Source organism: Arachis hypogaea, chromosome 6 (assembly GCF_003086295.3).
Source record: "Arachis hypogaea cultivar Tifrunner chromosome 6, arahy.Tifrunner.gnm2.J5K5, whole genome shotgun sequence".
In the NCBI taxonomy this organism is placed as follows: domain Eukaryota; kingdom Viridiplantae; phylum Streptophyta; class Magnoliopsida; order Fabales; family Fabaceae; genus Arachis; species Arachis hypogaea.
In genome coordinates, this window is record NC_092041.1 from 91,232,198 (window position 1) to 91,254,527 (window position 22,330).

General features: G+C 31.5%; 1 non-coding gene and 1 pseudogene across 1 annotated transcript; both read right to left on the reverse strand.

Annotated features, from left to right (window-relative positions):
- Positions 1-8,903: 8,903 nt before the first annotated feature.
- On the reverse strand, positions 8,904-14,454 carry LOC112805722 (diphthine--ammonia ligase-like; annotated as a pseudogene).
- A 181-nt stretch (positions 14,455-14,635) lies between these two features.
- Positions 14,636-14,738, reverse strand: LOC112699571 (U6 spliceosomal RNA). The gene has a single exon (XR_003152518.1). It is a non-coding gene; the product is annotated as a U6 spliceosomal RNA (small nuclear RNA).
- Between the last annotated feature and the right edge of the window lie 7,592 nt (positions 14,739-22,330).

Genomic DNA, 22,330 nt, shown 5'->3' on the forward strand with positions numbered 1-22,330 from the left:
GGGACTTTTACTCCAACAAAACAGAGATATACCACTCATGAAAAGGAAACTCTAGCAGCAATTAAATCTCTTAAGAAATGGAAAATTGATTTACTACCCAGAGATTTTACATTAAAGACAGATTCAAGTTACATAACAGGTTTCATACGATATAATTTAAAAGTTGATTATAATCATGGACGATTGGTAAGATGGCAATTATTTTTGTTACAATATCCAATAAAGATTGAATATATTAAGAGTGACAAAAATGTTATTACAGATACATTAACAAGAGAATTGAGTTCGTCTACAACGCATTAGATCAAGAAATCCAGAAATACGAACAAGAACTCGAAAAATGCAAGCATTGTCAGCAAATAAGGACACAGATCCAATTCCTCAAGAAGGCCATCGAAGCAATGAAATCAACACAACAACCAAAACCATCAGAGTTCAGCCAGCTAAGCGTGGTGGACAAATCAGGTGAAGAAAAAATTCCAGAAAATAAAACAATTGCTGAAATTATCAAAAAATCCACCCAAGATAAAAAATATTATGTAATTTATAATGGCCCCATGAAAGGAGTATATGATGCCTCGGAAAAAGCAGCACCATTTACACATCAATCAAGGATAATTCATAAAGGAGGGTTTTTAACACTGGAAGAAGCAAAGGAATCTTTCAGGGAATATGAAGCTCTTCATCCAGAGCAAACCCTAAAAAGAGCAGATAAAGCTCCAATTCAAACCTAGAGAACATGAATAATAAGAAACATTCCTACAAGGGCTGAAATCAAGGAAAAGAAAAGGGTCTGTAGATCAAATCTCAGAGAAACCCTTAACATAGTCCCGAATTGGACTGAAGAAAAAAGGGCAATCTTAGGATATTATCCTATTGCCAAAGAACAGCTAACAAAGCTGGTTATATTTCCAGATGCTTCCCCATCTGACACCTATCAGTTTTTCCAGTATGGATTAATTGATACAATTTTAATTTTTAATGATTTGAAAATTATTAGTGAGTTTCCTGCAGGATTCATTGATGCAGTAAAGAGATTTAAAAATATGATTGACAACGTAAATCCAAGGGATATATCCCTAAAATTTACGAATAGTCAACCTATTTTTAATGAAGAAGAAGAATGCTGGGTTCCAGCACATCAAGTAATCTTCATGTCCGTCTTCCCAGGAAATTTTCAACCAATTGATCAAGTTCAAGATTTAACAATCTACAGTCATGAAGGAAGACTAGCCAGCACACTAGCAAGGGTCTTCGAAAGAACTCAAAAGATAACAAGGGAATCTCACACAAGAATCAATTATAAAAGCAGAAATACTTTGCTTGTGTCCAGTAAAAGGAATGAAATTGAAGAAAGAGAGATGAGACTCTTAGTGGAATTTGAATCAGCATTCTACAACTTATCTGGACTTTTAGAAAAGCTCCCCGAAGGGATAAAGAGGAATCTCTGCTATTTGATAAAAAACAGAGAAGACCACAAGTGCCAGCTATGTGTCTCAGAGTTATCTGAAGAAAGCAATAATGAAACGGAATCAATCCACATAATAAAGGAAGAGGACAACGCATCTGAAGGTCACATAATGAAAGAGGAGGACAGCACATCTGAAGCATCTCTCAACATTATTGCATAGTGACGTAAGCGCTTAGGTCATAGAGCACCAACAATGTAGCTGGTGCAAGATAATAAACAATGACGTAAGCAATGACGTCGTAAGAAGGGTAAGGATGGGAATTGTCCATCAGACCCAACCATTATAAATAGGTTGCTTAGGCAATTGTAGAAAGGATCAGACAATAGAAAGCAGGAGGCTAAGAGTACTCATATGCTAGGAGAGCAAGGAGGAAGTTGCCAAGGCGATTCTATAGTCTGAAGAAGAATTCCCTTAGGAAAAACCAATTCTAAACTCCCATCTGGAGTTAGTATCTACAATCTCCCCTCTGGAGATAAAAACATCTTATGTAAATATTCTAAATAAAGGAAGTTTTTCTCCAGAAAGGTACGCCTTTATCCTAATCTCATAGTTATGAATTATTTAGAAAGTTTAGAATTAACGGAAGAATCTGATTATTATAGGTTATCTGCCTTACTAGATAATGAAAAACAGGCTGTTCTAAAAACAGAATTAAATCTCAAATCAAATAAAAATTTTAATAAACAAAATCTTTTAAAAGAAGTTTTTAATAGAAAAAATATAATATACTATGGAAAAATTCAACTTGAAGCCCCTATAAAGATAAAATCCGCCAATGGAGAACTTGAAATAGCTTTGATAAATGATGAAGAATTGAGTAAACAGATTGAGAAAATTAAGGATCAACAAAAAAGATCTAAAATTGGATGGATTCATATTAGTACTATACAAGTCTTAATCAAATCTACATATATGAAAGGAATTAATTCACCAATAAGCTTAGCAATCTGTGACAAAAGAATTACTGATGACCCAATAGATCAAATAATTGGAATTGTTCATGGAAACTTGGCAAACGTAAATGTTAAATTCAATGCCCATCTTGGATATGCTATACCTTTATCAACTGAAAATCTTGGAAGATCTATAAGTTTGGCTTATAAATTTCATAGAAAGAATCTAATGGAACAAGACGATGAACCATTTTCAATTACATATGCAATAAATTATGCTTTAACAAATAGTCATCATAGTATAATATTTAAAAATAGAGAAAGAATTTATGTCGATGAATTATTTCAGAAAATTGTAAAGACAGAAATACCAAAATATAAAGCTATTGAAAACCCAGTTCTTTTACTAAAAGAACCATCAGGAAAATTAGTTTCATCAAATTTTCAAATAAGAGAATCCAAAATTAATAGCCCGTTAAGTTTATCTAAGTTAAAGATCAAAGAAGAAAATTCTGAAATAAAAGAATTAACAAAAAAGGTCGAAAAATTAAATGAAACCCTAAACACTAAGTTATGACAATAAATAAAGAAAAAATATATGTAACCTATCAAGACAAGAAACAAGAGCTCTTTGAAAGAGAAAATCGGTTGAATTATTTACAGTTTTCTGAAATAAATCAAAGAGCATTTAAAGCTCTAAAAATAATCTATGACAAATTGAAAGGAGAAGTTGAAGAGTTAGAAAAATTAATAAAATCTCTAGAAAATAGTGATGAATCGATGATAGAATTTTCAGAAATTCTAAGATAAATAATGAAGTATACAAAGATTGAAAGACCAGAAAACAAAATAAAAAGAAAAAGGGCGAAAAATTAAAAAGTAAAATAAAGGAGTATAAAAGGGAATTAAATAATCTTCAGTTCGAAATTAATGACCTTATAATAAAAAGGATAGAAATAAGAATAAATATAAACAAGTTGGAGTTAAACTTAAAAAATTTATAAATGACTGGAAAACCATATTATGACTTAAAAGAATTAAAGCTGTTGAAAGAAAAAATGGATAATGAAGTTGAAAAATTAAAAAGATATTTAGAAACAACAGAAAGTGTAGAAATAAAAGAGGTTTTTGAGGATTTGAAAAATTATATTAAAGAAAAAGACAAACAGATAAAAGATTTTATATACAATAATTCATGCAAAAAAGAATATTATAAACTAAAACAAGATTGAAAAACTATAAAAATGAAATCAGAATTAGTAATAGTAGAAATGGTCAATACTTTTTATGAAATTGTAAACTATAAAATACCACCAACAAAATCTATACAAATTATAAACTTATTCGAAGCAAAAGAGTTAATAGAAATTTTGAAAATAGAAATTTTGAAAAAGAAATTACATCTAAAAATTGGTATCAGAGCCAAGTTAACGATTAAGGGTAACACTTTCTCTTTAAGTAACACTTTTAGTGACATGCTTTTAAATCAATAAAAGACAAAAATCTATAAATCTGTACAAAAGTACATCTGTACAGTAGATGGACCCTTTTTAATTTGGTTACGGAAGAGGGTAGCGCGTGGCGGTGTAATCCAAATTTGATAGGAGAATGGGGTGAATAGGTGAATGGGTGTCATTATAATTCGCATTCGCTATTTTACGTTTTTCGTCCTGCTACATCTATTGAATTTAGGTCTCTTTTGCTTTTAGTTTTTAGAGCTCTGTTATTTCACCAACGGAATACATAGTTGGTAACGGTCAAATGGTAAAAGTAGTTTTACTAAATTATTTTTGTTGTATTTTTTATTTTTACACGCGATTTATATCGAATCTCTTTCACCTGTCTCTCCGCTCATTTCTCTTAAAACTCATTCTCCCCTCTCTCAAAATTTTAAATTCCATCAGTTTGATTTGTCCTCAAAAAATATATCATCCTTTTTTTTGACAAAATTTCCAGCTACATGCACTGTTTATCCTTCTCAATACCGCAATGAATCGCAACGCCACCACAAAATCGCGGTGACACAACGAAATTTCAAAACACTCCAACTGCACTAGTTTGTTCGCGAGAACGGGTGATGCCAAACAACCATAGGACTCCTGGAGAAGGTCCTCTGAGCCTGTGTCGGGTTTGTAAAGGACTCGACGAATATTTTTACATCGTTATTTGGTTACAAAAATTCTGCACTTGTTACAACACCTCTGTCTTGCAGTTATGACAACTGTGCTGGCATTACAAGAACTTATCCAGGGGGTTCAATCCTTCAATTCCAAACACTTCAACCGCACTGGTTCCCTCGCGGGTGGTAACGGGTGTCGCCGGACAACCACATGGCTCCTAGTGGAGGTCCCGTGTGCCTTTGCATCGGGTTTGTGAGGGACTCGATGAATTTCCTCACATTACTATTTGGTTACAGAAATTCTGCGCTTGTTACAGGACCTTTGTCTTGTAGTAACAAAAATTGTGCCGGCGCTACAAGAACTTATCCAGGGGGCTCAATCCCATAATTCCAAACACTCCAACCGCACTGGTTCCCTTGCAAGTGGTAACGGGTGACGCAAGACGATCACAGGGATCACACAGGAAGTCCTTCGAGCCTTTGCGTCAGGTTGCGAAGGACTCGACAAATTTCTTCACATCTCAATTTGGTTACAGAAAGTGTGCCGACGTTACAAGAACCTATCAAGGGGACTCATTCCAACAATCCCAAACACTCCAACTGCACTGATTCCCCCGCAAGTGGTAACGGGTGACGCCAGGCAATCACGAGGTTCCTAAAGGAGGTCTTATGAGCCTTTGCATCAAGTTCGCAAGGGACTCGATGAATTTTCTCACATTGCTATTTGGTTACAGAAATTATGTGCTTGTCATAGGACCTTTGTCTTGTCGTTATAGAAAATGTGCTAGTGCTACAAGAATCTATCCAGGGGGCTCAATCCCACAACTCCAAACACTTCAACTGCACTGGTTCTGTCGCGAGTGATAATGGGTGACGCCGGACAACCACGGGGCTCCCAGAGGAGGTCCCCCAAGCCTTTGCATTGGGTTCACAAAGGACTCGACGAATTTTCTCACATCACTATTTGGTTACAAAAATTTTGCACTTGTTACAGGACTTCTGTCTTGCGGTTACGATAACTGTGCTGGCATTATAAGAACTCATCCAGGCGGCTCAATCCCATAATTACTAACACTACAAGCGCAATGCTTCCCTCGCAGGTGGTAATGGGTCACGTCAGACAACCACGGGGCCCCCGGAGGTGGTCCTTCAGGCCTTTGCTCGGGTTCACGAGGGACTCGATAAATTTTCTCACATTGCTATTTGGTTACAGAAATTCTGTGCTTGTTACAGGACCTTTGTCTTGCAGTTATAGAAACTGTAACAGTGTTACAAAAACTGAAGAACCTATCTAGGGGGCTCAATCCCACAATTCCAAACACTCTAACCGCACTGGTTCCCTCGAGGGTGGCAACGAGTGACGCCGAACAACCACGGGGCTCCTAGAGGAGGTCATCCGAGCCTTTGCGCCGGGTTCGCAAGGCACTCGATGGATTTTCTCACATCGCAATTTGGTTACAAAAATTCTACGCTTGTTACAGAACATCTGTCTTGTGGTTACGAGAATTGTGCCGGCATTACAAGAACCCATCCATGGGGCTCAATCCTACAATTTCCAACACTCCAACCACACTGGTTCCCTCGCGGGAGTAACGGGTAACGTCGGACAACCATGGGGCTCCTAGAGGAGGCCCTCTGAGCTTTTGCGTCGGGTTTGCGAGGGACTCGAAAAGTTTCTCAGATCGTTATTTAGTTATAGAAATTCTACGCTTGTTACAGGACCTCTGTCTTGCTATTACAGAAACTGTGCCAGCGTTACAAGAACCTATCCAGGGGGTTCAATCCCTCAATTCCAAACACTCCAATTGCACTAGTTCTCTTGCAGGTGGTACCGGGTGACGTCGAACAACCACGAGGCTCCCGTAGGAGGTCCTCTGAGCCTTTAAGTCAAGTTCGCGAGGGACTCGACGAGTTTTCTCACATTGCTATTTGGTTACAGAAATTTTGCGCTTGTTACAGGACCTCTGTGTTGTGGTTATAGAAACTGTGCCAGTGTTACAAAAACCTATCCATGTGGCTCAATTCTACAATTCCAAAATTCTAACCACGCTAGTTTCCTCGTGGGTGGTAACAGGTGACACCGGACAACCACGAGGCTCCTGGAGGAGGTCCTCCGAGCCTTTGCGTCGGGTTCGCGAGGGTCTCAATGAATTTCCTCACATCGCTATGTTTATCAATCAGATATCTTAAATAGCACAAAACATGACTCAGAATATGCTCAAAAGCATAGGTAGTCCATCCCTCAGGCTCACTAGGAAGAACTGCTCTGTTATCATAATGTAACATCCTACCCTTCAATGACTTATGCTTAAGTCATATATCAATGAGGGTTTAGTGCTACGACACAAAGCTAATATATTAATAGTTATGTATAAAAGAAATATTAAGCTAGAAGCCTGTAAGAGGATTTAATCTTCGGATGAAAACCAATTCGTCAATTGTTCACACTCAATAACATGCATAAGCGCATCGAAAAAAGTAGATAAATAAAAGCTTTAAAGGAAGAATGAGAGTAAAGAGACATATATAATAAGTATATATAAATATCTACTAGTCTCGGCCCACGAAGATTAAGCCGGCTAGAATTACAACAGTAAAATAGTTGATATACATATGTTTTGCCAAAACCAAAAGCAAGAAAACCTCCAAAATTGTATTATATTGGGAAAAATCAACGAAATTTAATCAGTCCCATTTGAACCTAAATTTCTTTAAAGCTTATTCCATCCAACTTACTAAGGAATTCCAATAAAACAATAATCTTTCCACGTCCATTTCTTATATAAAATGACAATATAAATATAACTAACCCTTCGACCTAAAATTTATCCAAAAATTTATGCTCAAGATTTTAATTTATGAGCATCTTTTAGTAGTTTTTTTAATTAATTATCTTAATGAAGTTAGTAATTTCTCTCTAAATTTATTGTGTTTTAGTCAATATACTTTGAGTGCTTTGCGTTCTATGTTTTTGTAGGAGATTATTGAATATTATTAACAAAATAGAAAAAAAAGAAAAGCAGAGAATGGAAGAACAGAAAGGAAGGGAAACAAACAGAGGCATAGCATGCCACACCCTCACACGCACACACCAAGTAACGAAACACTCCCAGGGACCATACAAGCTCGAAGGTGTGCCACTTCCCCATATGCCCACACACACCGCGACAAAACCACCTCCCAGGGACAACCTCCATCGAAGGAGTGTAACCAACCTCATGTGCCCATACATGCTCACCTAGCCTCCATTGAAGACGTGTTGCACATTCTCCATGCCATTACACACTACCTCACACGCTAGGCCAAAAACTAGAGAGCACCCAAGGAGGCCCCCTTTGAAAGCGTGTCACGCCCACACATGCCCTCCACATGCCAGCTCCTCCTCACCAAGTTTTTGCCATATTCTCACACACGATGCCTCATGCACGCCAAGCGCAACAAGTCTCTCATGTGCCACGCCCACACATGCCAGGCACACATCCATGCAACCTTATTTTTGGCCAACTTCCAATTATCTAAAAGAGTCGTGACATACCACTCCACTTCCACCAAGTGTCATACCACTTCACTCGAGCCTAAGATCAAGTTATGCCCATGATTTCAATGAAGAAACACATCAAGCTTTGAATGTCATGAATAAAAAGAATATGATTTTTAGTTAAGATTAATTAAGAAAGATTTTATTTTGATTTTGTTTTAAATTTGAAAAGTAGGGTTAGTTTGGAGTATAAATAAGTCCAAATAATTTCTTGGTGGACAGCTTCGCTTATCTGCATTATTTTGAATCCTTGTTTTTGTTTTGCACTGTGAGTCACTAATCTCCTCTATTAAGGTTAGAAGCTCTGTTAATTCTAATGAACTAATGTTATTGCTTTTATACTTTTGATTAATGCATTGATGTTTTTCTTAATAAGTTTTTGTTCTTCATCACAAGGGTTTGAATGTATTGAAAAATAATTCTAATCTAACTTAAATTCTGTTATCACATTGAAAAAGTTGGTTATTGAAATTGAGTTTAAAACTTCTCATAATTCTTTAAGTTCTTAAAATTAATTTTGATAAGTGACATAAAATCAACTAGGATTAATCATTAAGAATTGTATAGCTTTGAATAAGAAAATATGCTTAACCTCTTATCATAATTTAATTGATCAAGAAATTGATAGTTTTAGGTTAAAAAAAAATTAAATTAACAATGGATTGTAATTTGATTAATTATAGTTTGTCATGAATATATCTTTGTATGATCAAGGTAGATAATGAAAAGTATTTTTTTTAAGTCTAAATATCTCCAAAACCTTAACGTGTTTAATCATACTACTTTCTTTAATCCTAAGTACTTACTTTTTATTAAATTCTTTGTTTTAACATTGAATACTTCTTAAATAAAATGTTCAACTGTCTAATTAGAATAATCAATTAATCATTGCTTGTTGATTCTAATGATATTTCTGGACGCGGTCCCCACTGCCCCCTGTTGTGTTTTTCAAAATCTTCATCAGATTTCTGGGCGAGTAATTCGCAAGTTATTATTATATTGGACACGGATGAAGCAGACCAACCAGCACCCATGACAGGAACTATGTTGAAGATTGGCTCCTCGCCATTTAAAACTTTCTTCTGGCTCGCTTCAGAAAGTTCCAATAGAGCCTTGTTGAACAAAGGCAGCAGTATATCTATCGACATTTGAAGGCTTGCAGGGATATAGATCCTCAAACTCTGCCCAAGATAGAGAAAATCAATTACTTGCATCAATACATTAAATAAAGAATGCGTTGGGCATTTAAGATGAAAACATCTGGCATGTCATACTTAAACACATACTGACCATTATATCTTCCCAGCCAAAACCATTATCGGTCATGACTTTGTCTAGAAGATAGAAGCAGAATCTTGATGACTTCTTCATGAGCGACTTATGTTGAAGATATTGATCATCATTGACAGAATCAGTAGACACAGAATGGAAACATATCTTTGCAGCATCTTCACTGGTAATAGATAATGTAACAGCACAAATCATTCCTGGAACCACAAGTTTCCGAATACAAGAATCATGCCAATTTTTCTGCTTGAAACCCCAGTAGTGGGGTGCTTCGGAACCAGAACTTTCTGTTATGGTCTCAGTTGCTATCTGCGTGCCATCGTCAACATAAAGAACAGGCTTTATTTCTACACATGCACTGGAAATATGCCAACCAAATCTTAGCATTAATATCATATCAACATTTATCATCAAGAAAAGTACAAGTCATTCAATAAAAACCATCCCCTTACAACCAACCTACCCCATATCAAACAGTAATATAAAATAACAACATAAAATAAAGTAAAAAAGAGAACTCAGCTAGTATGCTGAGAACTCAGAGCAGCTTTATCATTAGTTATGCTGAGAACAATTCACTGAGAAAAGATACCACAACTCACAATAAGGAAGCGTAACAGAGAAAAGGAAATTATAATTCCTAAAGTTATAAAAAGGCATAAATTTATGGGACGGCCATAGTACCTTTTAGGTAGATCAGGAACAAGGACATAAAGGACTACGGGATCTAATGCTTTGCAGGTGTTTTGTTTCTATAACTAAAAGATCCTCATCTGCCTAAGGATTGTTTCTAGTTTCTCCTACATATTATGTCTCTCTGATGATGAGACACGTTTCAAACAGTAAACAACAAACATAATTACTGTTGTGGATATTGAACAATTAAAGCATTTTGCCACATTTTCACAGTTTCTGAAGCATTTTGCCACAGCTTCACAGTTTTTGAGAGCCAGTTCCAGTTCAGCGATAGCACCTCCACTGCAAAGATTCATTGTCGGAGGGTCGAGTCCCAACTGACCAGCCATATAAAGTATATTATCATGCAAGGTTGCCTGAAAGCCAAAGCATTAACATTATAAAAGGACATTTCACCATATAACATTTGAAATGTGAAAGTATATACCAAATACCATACATTAAATGATGAAGAAAAATTCGAGGTAACCAAACGAACAGTCACTACAATTGTATCATTCAATCAGATAACTCAATACACTTTCTCATATTTTAATGAGATCATCTATAATAATTCCCAAGACTTGAATCATGACATCCAAACATTATAGATACTTAGAAATAAAGTTCAAAAGGCAGATGATTATCTGGTTTCAACCAAGTAGAGACTATAGTCAATAAACCTTTGTGCAGTTGCTACCATTGAAATATTAAGGATCCACTAAATTATTTTTTAAAAAAATCACTCGCATTCTACAATTCTTCTCTATGGAAATGGTGCTTCCGTGGTATAGTAACTTTGTCATCAAGATCCAAGCACTTGTGGGTCCATACCAGTATATTGACAAAAAAAGTCATTCTACATATAGTCTCACTGTCAATATTGCATAGAATAAACCACTTTCAGTTGTGACCAAGTCAATTTTCACAATGAGAAAGGAAATGAAAATCATGACATGAGGTTGGATTTACCTGACTGTATGGCCCAATGCAACTAGATGCCTAAGAGGAAATACTCTGTACATGCAAAACCTTTTTAGCTTTATTATTTGACACAAGAACTTCCATATATGCTTTGCTGAAATTCATCTCTACTAGAGACATTTCAACTGTGCTACATGATGGGACACCAAATGGACACCTCTCCGGGGTGATAAATTTCACATATGTCTCATTTGTCTCTGAAAACTTACTCATGTCATTTATGTAAAGGTGAATATAGACAACAGTCTCCCATCCAAAACCCAAGCCAGCTAATAGTGATTCAATTTTTGCTAAAATAGTCTTCAAATCTTCCCGCAAATCTGCTCTTGAAAAATAAATACGGCTCCGTCAAGGAAAGAAACTATGCACAAATATAACGAGGCAATGAAATAATCTGAAAAATAAACAGGAAAGTAATGAAGACCACCATTGCATGAATCTTGTAACGAGCAACTTAAGGAGATTGTTATCTTGTTATTTGTTCTTGAGATGTTAAATTTATGTGCTAAGTCATCAATTGGGTCAGCACTACAATCCAACGGCTTAAATGTGTCTTCACATCTTTCTAAAGTGTCTTCCACTTCAAACACAGTTCCCAGTTTCTGAACTGAAGTTTCACTTATGTTGTCTGGTGTTGTTAAAGATTGAACATCTACATTCTTTTCCAAATGAAATTTGAAAGAATCAAGTTTTCCAACAGGATGAAAGGGATGTTCAATGTCCCTCACAATTTGATATTCATCGAGCACAATTCGAGCATTCTGGAATTTTAAAGGAATATTTTGATGAAAGAAGAAAATAGAAATACAAATAGGGATCAAAATTGAAGCAAAATGAGTAGCAATTACAAGATTGAATTCTCAAGTTCAGTGTGATCACAAAATTGAAAACAATAACACCAACTTTATGAACGGTAACAAATATGTAAGGAACAGCTCCAAATTCAAAGATTACACAGCCATAAGAGAGAGAGTATGAACTTACAATGAATAGGGGGCAATCAAGAGTTAACGTTTCATATTCTCCCATTTCACCAGAAACACTAAATCTATGTAACCTGCAAGAGGTAATACAAGAAAGGATGAACTAAAACCATGGCATGATGTTATTCTAGAAACTTGGAAGAATTTGCATAGACATAACACAAAATAAATAATAAAAATAAATAAATAAAAATTAAAAAATAAATAACTTTGACATACCATGGTAACTTGTTCAAATAAACATTTAAGGATGCTATTTCTTTACCCAAGTGCTTTCCAGGCACCAAACCCATGGCGCATACCTTGTAAAATAGAAAAAAGCATTAAATTCCAGATTAAAAACTGCCTTATACAAAAGCAAGTTGAACATAATAATTACTGTATAGAAGTAAATGTCATCACTTGTAACACTTTCTTTTCTATGGCGCCATATCATTCATTCAACACCAAGGCAATGCTCAATTTTATAAAAGTACTAACATTAGTATCATGACATCGTTGAATGTTGTCAATTGTTGACAATTTAGAATAAGAACAACCATATGATTAGAACATAGGAATTCTCTCTCATTTATAATGAAGAAGAAAAACCATAAAGAGTAAGAGACATTACAAGGAAAGTTAAAAAAATTATACCTTTACAATCACAGCCAAAATTCCATTTGCAGTCTGATCAGGACCAGAACTGAGTTAGTATTATATGAAATTTGAATGATAAGAACCAAAAAAATCAATGCATAATTGCATGCATGCATGACTAGACTAGCTATCAATTACGCTGCCATTTACCATTTCTTGGAGGAGCAATGATTGATCTTGTTTCTACAAGTAAGCCAGAGAAATAAGGCCTAACCTTGAACAAACACTTTCCACCCACAATCTCCGATAGTCTTCTGCGATGACCCCAGAAGACACTGCAGTAACTTCAGGCATCTGCCTTTTCACCTCACGAAGTAAAATAAACATATCTTCAACTTCATCACCCTCGGTTGTTATGTAACCAACCACAGTATGTCTATCGAGAAAATATTATTTGAAGGTTAAAACTGAACATTAATTATATGAATTCATATTCTAAAGCTTTGGAGAATGCAATCTGGGAATAAGCATTTAGAGTTAGGAACAAGTTTGAGTACAAGAAAGGGTACCCTAGATATGTAACACCCGAGTTGTTGCATATTTCGGAGGATAAAACACACTAATAAACCATTTCAGTTTTAAAATTATGCCAATGTCCTATTTTAGTTTTTGTTACAAGCATGTCTTGAATGACTCTATGTAGATTCGATTTCTCACAAACATATTTTATGTGATAGGATTAGACATTTAGCATCAACTTGGTGCAGAACTCATGACCTTTATACAGAAGTTCCTCTCTTAGACATGTTGAGAAATTGAAAAGATTTGCTTTATAGATAAATCTTTTGTTTTGTTTTGATTTTGTATAGGGGAAACCGTATCCTCAGTTTGTATTATCCTTCTTCTCATATGAAAGAATCTCTTTTTCTATATATATAAAACACATTATGCATCTCAACCTTTCTAAATACATATCAAGCCTTTTTATGACAATAATTAAGACATGAATTGTAAGTAAACAAATCGCCTTTTCAACTTGCATAAAATAATCCATAAAGCATGTTATGAGGACTTTTAGTTACATCCCAATTGCCTTAAAATTATCTGAAACTAACCTATGAACTTGCCTAAAATAAAATCATACGTTCTACAAAATAGATTTATGTCAATAAAGCTTGCCTTGCCTCTCCTCGAATTTGCCTCCTAAACAACGGCAACCCCATACATTCCGCGTAGCTAACAATAACCTGATGACCAACCTAAAACAACAATCTCCAAACATGAATGGAGAAACAAAACTAAAACAACACTGACCTAACAATTGAAATGTGGAATTTTATTACTATACCATATTCAAAGTAGTACTAAGTTAAAATGCAAATAACCAAAAAAAATGCGAAAGAAGAAAGCCTACGGTATAGTACATGTAGCTATCGTTATAGTACACGTAGCCATAGAACTCGTCGACTTTATCATCAGCCCACAAGATCGCCAACGCAACTATCTACCTCCAACACCAAAAAGCAAAAATAAAAGAAAATTAAGAACAAAAATTAAGGAAAGAGAAATAATTTTAAAAAATAAAAAAGGGGAACCTGGTGGCCATAGTGAATGGACTTCATCATGGCGTAGCAACTGTCTTTGCCGCCGGTAACGAGCGCCACCACCTTCATACTCGCTCGCTCACTCACTCACTGAACTGAACTAAAGACTTGAGTTTTTGAGCAAAAAGTGTAATATTCAAAAGTGCTCAAATGGAGGTGTGGCTGAAGATCTCTTGCAAATTTTGATATCTGAAAATCCTCAACCAACATAAAAAAATGTCACAAAAAACATAAGTAAATTAACCAAAAACAAAAGAATGAGAAAATAAAACAAGAAATTAATAAAAGGGGATGTTTGCTTCTACAGGAAAAAAAAAGAAATGAAGATGGAGAGTGAAGTCGTCACAACAGATAGAAATGGTTAAAACGACCATGATGAAGTGCTTCGACTCGGCTATTGTCATTGAAATTTGGAACGATGGAAAATGGTTGCCTCTGCCATCAAGAAATACCGTAGGAAGAAGACCATACCTAGAAAGATGGAATCCATCGACCAAAAAAAAAAATTTAGACCATTTCTCAATTTGTGCATGTCATCCTTGAGCAGGAGCCATGCTAATCTTCTCTCTATCATTCTAATTTTATCGGATGTTCTCGAAGGGATGTGCCTTTATGTTCGCTTCGCTATTATATATATACATTTGTATGCTATTTCGGATGTTTTAACGTAAGCTAACATAGAATATGACATGCTTTTTTTATTTAAATTAAATTAAATAAACTTATTATTTATGGAAATACATAAAACAAATACTATATACAAAACAAAAATACGTAATGTGACATATTTTAATAGTGTACATAAAAGATCATTAAAAGCACATTTTGAGTACTAAATTATTTAGATGTTTTATTATATTAAAATTAGATTTTGTAGTTAATGATAGTGCTCACCTAATATATTTTTAAAAGTATTTTATTATTTTTTAATTTATTTCTTTAATTTATTAAATATAATTTATTACAATAAATTCTAATTTATTTTATTAATTATTTAAATATCATACAATTTATTATAATTTATATTAATCAACTAATTGTATATTATATCACTTATTTTGATTCATTAATTTATAAAGTGCATAATAAATTAAATCATTTGTTTTTTTGGTGACTAATCATTTGTTATTTATTTTAATTAAATGTAATAAATATAAATTAATTTAGTAAAAAAAATCATTGTCTCTTGTATAAAACAATGAAATAATGAATTTGGTCTAATTTTATCTATCTTTAATATTGTATAATTATATTATTCTAATTTATATTAAACTAGAATGTCGCTATCATTTTAATTTTAATGATAATTTAATTTATTCAAATATTTAATTAAAATAATTTTTTAATCTTATTTTTAATTATTTCTGTTAACCTTAATTGAAATTATTTTATTTGTTCTATAATTTAGGTTAATCAAATTGTCAACACATATTTGTCATAATTTACGTTAATTAAATTGTATATTTCTCCCATCACTATAAAAAAACGTTTGTTACCTTGAAATTTATATCGTTATTCTGTAATTAACGGTATAAACAGCACTGAAAATTTTTTACTAACAAAATTTTTCAGTTTGACGTTAATTATGACAAATTTTTTGTCAGTACTTTCAATAGATTATCGAGTCTAAAATTATGATAATCTAATGATTACATTGGTGCCATTTCGTTTTAAACACGTTTGTGTTATTTAAATTAGTTATTTAATTAATTTGATATATGTTATATTTAGGGATAAGTATTGTTTTGGTTCCTAATATTGATGGTCAGAATTAAAACCGTATCCAACATAATTTTGGATTTAAAATCATTCTTAACGTGTTTTTTCGTATTAAAATCGTCTGTTTAAATTTTTTTGGACAAAAATACCCTCCACCACCACCAGCACCTTTACCTCCACCACCAAGAAAAACAACATCAATAAAATCAACACAAATTCAACAAATCCAGAAATCAGAAATTCAACAAATCAACCCAAATTCAACAACCAAATCAAAAAATAACAAATCAAAATCAGAAGCAGAGGTAGTCATAGAATCAGAAATAGAAACTCAAGCAGAAGCAGATGCAGAAGAAGAAGATGCAGATAGAGAAGTCGAAGCAGAAGAAGAAGCAGATGCAGAACCACCGGCGCTTGGCCACCCATCACCAGCGACGGCGACGAAGCGTGCGAGGACCGGCGACGCACTCCACCCTCGGATCCCTCTGTCTCCTCGGCCACCCATCACCTGCGGACCGGCGACAGAGCGTGTGCGGACCAGCTCAGCCTCGGATCCCCCTCTCTCTCCTTCACGCGCCGCCTTCCTCGCGTCGGGCTCCTCTTCCTGGCGACGCACTCCACGGCGACAGAAGCATGCATGGACGGTCCTCCTCTCCACCGGCGCTCCCTCTCTCTTTCCCCTCTTCTCTTCTCTCCCGTCGCATCCCCTCTCCTTTCTTCTTTCTTCCGGCGACGGCGATGGCAGCTCCAAGCTTCGCCGGCATCGTCCCCCCCCCAAACGCGTTCTTTTCTTTTTTTAAAAATTTTATAATTTTTTATTAACTTAGAAGTATTTTAGGAATAAAATTAAAAATTTTATTAAAAAGGACGATTTTAATACAAAAAAATACGTTAAGGATGATTTTAAATCTAAAATTATGTTGGGGACAATTTTTATTCTGATCCTCAACGTTAGGGACCAAAACAATACTTATCCCTTATATTTATGGTTAAAATTTTAAGAATGACTAATAATATTAATTGATGAAATTACGTCTTATATTAAAATAGTTTTAGTTTGGTTGCTACTTTTATGTATTAGGTTGATTTATTTTTTTCCTAAATCATATATAATAATGTGGATCAAATGAATTAATGTAGAATAAATTTCTTATTATTATAATTGACTGCAATAATTACACTAATTTTGTAGTTTTTTGTATGAAGAAGGGCCTTAAAAGCCCAAAACAAAAGCACTACTACAGGATTGAAATTTTGAGTGCTTCTTCTCTTTTTTATTGTTTTTTCATTGGAGGTGAATGTTACAGTACTCTCTTAATATTTAGAGTTTTAAAACTCCTTTACAATATCAATATTGTAATGTGTGTTGGCACAGTATTTTAACAAATATTCTATTAATAGAGCTTTTATTATATATTGATAACATCGTTAAATAATTAATACCAACAAATTATATTTTTTAAAAAGGTTAATATTAAAAAATTAACACTAACTTAAAATTATACTTTTAAATAAAAATTATAAAATAATCATAAAATATTAATCTTCCATCTTTATTTATTAAGCAACGTTTTTTTAATTAATGTTTTATTAGTGTTAATTTTTTTACTGAAATAAAATAAAAAATTATTATTTCCCATAACAATTTTTTTATTTTTATCTTTTAAGATTTATTTTATTTTAGAATTTTATAAACTCATTACAATACGATCTAAATTGTACTGGTATATTTTTATTTTTATTTAATTTAGTTTTATTCACATAATTTAAAATTTAAAATTATAAAATTTTTAAATTAAAGTTTAAATAAATATAATTAATTAATAACTTAATTTAATTTAATAAAAATAAACGTATTCATATTATTATATTTATTTGATTAATTATATTTATTCGATTTAATAAAATAACTATTTAAAATTATTAATTATAAATTAAAAAATTAATATACTCATATTATTTTTAATACGATTATGTTTACAATACTCTTTTATAGTTTGGTTAATTAACAATGTATAAAATTTTTAATTATTTAATGAATCAATACTCCATATATTTTTATTTTTAAATTAGTTCTCTGTAGCTGAAATTTCTATTATTTTCTTTATATTTGTTTTACCTCTTCTGCTTTAAATTAAAAAATTCTTTATATTTATTTTACCTGATAGCTCTCTTTTCCAAATCTCACTTCTAACCAAATCCATCACGGTCATTCACCACCGTCGCCGGTGTCTCATTCAACGTTATATCTCCTTCATCATTTCTATTGTCGCGTCACCGTCTCAGAGCCACTTCGTCTCACTGGCTTAGTTAAATTTAATTTTAGATTTTTATAGTTAAAACTAAATTTAAAAATAATTTTAAAAAAGTAATCACAAATTAAAAAGTAGAATAGTGTTACATTATCATCAGATTTGTAACTAGAGTTGTTCCTTCTGATGTTTAATTCATGAAGTTAGGGTGTAAATATATTTTTGTGACTAAATCCGGACCGATCATATCATTTTGCATTGATTTAAATATCGAATTAGAATTAAATTTCTAAAAAAATAAGAAAAGGAAAAAAATTTTGCAACGAAGAAAAATAAGAATAAAAAAAATGTAAATGATGGTTAAAGTTTGATCAAGGTTAAGTAAAAGTTATATAAATTGTATATTTTTATTTTTTTAATATATAAGATAATTAGTTCAAATCGAGTCCCAAACTCTAAAAAAAATATTCTGTGAAATTTAAAATTTTTTATTTTTTCAATAAAATTAGTGGTGATTTCTAGATTTTTTTTAAAAAAATATTTTTGTCTCAAACTTGTATCTTCTCCTCTTTAAAAAATATTAGAGAGTTAAATCTATTTAATTAAATTATGTATATAAATTATTTAAATTATATTTATTTTTTCTTTAAATTTCAATAATAATTTTAAGAATAGTTTTTATTTTTGTGAATAATATTCTCTTTATAATACTTAAATAAATAATTTTTTATTATATATTTATGTTTATTTTTATGAATTGGTGTTTAAATAAAAAGATACAGAACATAAAAAAAATCACAATATAAATATATTTTAGTATGTATAGTATAATAAAAATAAATTTTGAGTATAATAGAATGAATTAAGTATAAATTAGTAAAATTAAGATACAAAATGCTTAATATAATTAATTTTTTAAAATTAGAAAGAAGAACAATAATTAAATTCATTCTCTTTATACGAAGTATTTATTTTATGTTATATAGTATACATATAAATTTAAATTTTTAAAATTAAAGTTAAATTCATAAATATTTATAAATAATTAATGGCATAGAATTTTTTTCCTTTTAATATGCTTCCACAAAATAAATGATATTTTGGTCTTTTTATTTTAATACATTTAAATAATATTAATACTAAAAGAATATTTTTGTCTTTTTAATTAAATAAAATTAAAATTAAAATTAAATAATTTTAATATTAAAGGGTATTTTTTAGTCTTTTAAAATTAATACTAAAAATATGTTTTGATTTTTTAATTTTTTAAACTTTTTATTTTTTTTAATTATAATGTTATAATAATTTTTTTAAATGTTATAATAATCTAATATGGGTAATATTAATCAAAAAGTGTAATAAGTCCAAACTGGCCTTTAAGGTCTAACGGATCTAATGTAAAATTTTAATCCTAGTCCAAACAAATTTTAAATAAAAATATAAAATAATCATAAATGCTAACTTTTTTTTAACTTTTTAACAGGAGTTTTAGTACTCCAAACTTTTAAGGAGTATGCAATCGCGTCCCTTCATTGTTGGAGGAGTTCTTCTCGACTAACTTTTCCTTTCAGCTCATTCTTCCTTTTTTTTTTACTCTTTTTTGGCCAATTTTCATTAATTTTATTTTTCTCACTCTTTTTTTAGTAGATTTTCTTTTTCTTGTTCCACATGTTGATTAAGCTTTTTTTCCATTGATTTTTTTTGCACTTCTTGCTCTTTTTTCACATACCTTAATTTTTTTTATTTTTCTTATTTTATATGTTTTGATTGGCAAAGATTTACGATAAAGAACGTATATTTTATTTTTAATTTAATTTTTGTTTTTTGTCTTTGTGAATCATCAATACATATTTCTTTTTCTTTTGGGTTATGGAGGATATGTGAATTAGATGTAACCCAATTTTAAAATTCTTTACTTGAAAATATACTCCTTTTTAGTTCTTAAATAGTATAAGAGGTATGATACTATTGCCTTTTTGTGTGTGTCTTACTCGATTATTTTCTTTCTAGAATTTACATTTGTTTTTAATCTTTATTCACAAGAGACAACACTAGGCAAATTTTTTGGAGATTATTGCACCACTAACAGAATGTTAAAATCATATTAGACTGATCAAACTTTGGTCGAATTTAGAGAACCCAAATCTATTCACTCCATCGAAATGGTATTGATGGATGAACAGGTAATTCTAATTTTATGTACAAAAATTTCATGATACAAAATTCATAAATCATAATTTTCTATAATAATTACTTTATGTGTTTTCTATTATTTTTAATGATGTTTTTGATTCTCTATAATATAAACTTTTTTTTGTGTGTATTTGTCTCTTTTTTTATTTGGTACGTGATAATTGAATAACTATTATTTGAGTTGTTATGACTTTTTTTATTGTCTTAATTATTGACTATAAATTGATCTTAATTTTTCAGATTTTTATGTTCTTAGTTGGTGAAGTTAATTTTTTTAGATTTTTTTATTTAATAATTTGGATATGTTCTATTATTTTATTTACTTTTTTTATTTTTGATAAAAAGATAAATAAGTTATTGATCTTTTGATCTGCAGACCTTTAAGTTCTTGACTTTTTAAAATCTAGACATATTGATCTCTCATATTCATTTAGGTCTGTTAGACCCAACAGAAAAATTAAACGTGACTTTCGTTGTACTTATCTAATTGATATGAATACACACGTGAAAAAATTTTTAAAATAAAACAAATTAAACACAGAAATCGATGTGTCTAAATTTTAAAAAGGTCAGAGACTTAAATATAATTATAAATTTTCAAAAACTTAAAATATTTGTAGACCAAAAAATTAGGAATCGATTTGACTTTTTCTCTTTACTTTTCTTGGGTGTATATTTATCTAAATGTCAAATGAAATTTCCAAATTCCTATTATGAAATGTTTCTTTATTTCTATTAGAGTAATGAAAGTCGCAAAAGTTTGAATTATTTTATTGGTTTGTGATCCAAATTTTTTTATTAAACTATTATGAAAGAGTACATGGTTCATTTTAAATTGGATCTATATGTAATTAACTGTTTCTTCTTCATAAGTTATTTAATTTGCGGTCTCTATACAAATTTACCTACAAGAATCTTCAATACACTTTTGTCATCCTATATGCAATATAAATAAATTGGTTATGCTAAGTGTACACTCAAATCAATAAGCAAAATTAACTATTAGTATAAAATATATGTTAAAATATAAATATACAATAAAAATAAATTAAACTACATATATATTTATATATAAATATATTGGTAACTAATTTTAATTTTGGTGTACGAATAGCATTTTTGTAAATTAATAACTAAATATCAGAACCTTTTAACCAATATTTTGTCCCAATATTTTTTCTTTGCTTATTGTTAATATTAATTTGGATTTTTGCTTTTTTTTTGTTAAATAAAAAATTAGCTCTTCACATTCTTAGCCCGAATTTGCTCTTATTGGTATAAAATGAATTGGATATATTGTATTTTGTAACACCCTAACTACCAAAGCTCACGCTTTCGGCTGCGCAACTCTGATAACTCGGATATTACGACGACACTTATACTATTTAATACTAAAATAAGAGCCTGTTTAAAACTTTAAACCGCAATACCGCTCCCAAAATTACTTTTGTTCGATAACGAACATCCATGGATACCATACAACTTACAAAACTCATAAAGGGTACATCCATATATATATATATATATATATATATATATATATATATATATATATATATATATATATATATATATATATATATATTTGTAAATAGTACTACAAGCATTATCCAAAACAATTCCTATCCCTCTTATAGAATATCTCAAGACAAAGGCGAGGGTACATTAAATAATAATCTAAAACAATATATAACATTTCAACAACAATTAAATAAACTCTTCGTGACTTCTGCGCCCATATCCTGAAAAGGAAAAAATGTAGGGGGGTGAGAACATCATCCTCGAAAGGGTTCTCAGTAGAGGGTTTTTGGGAATTACTGTAATAGGATATGTGGAGATAAACCGTACCAGCGATTTATAACCGTCTTATGCCTCTTTTCAAAAACAACGGTTTACCATAGAAGAGAAATATGAAATCTTTTTCTGAAAGAGAAAACTGTTCATTTAAAATAATAATCCAAAGTCTTTCAAAAAGGTTTATCTATGCTGAACCAAAATAGCCTTTCATAGTTTTCCAAACCAGAAACATAAA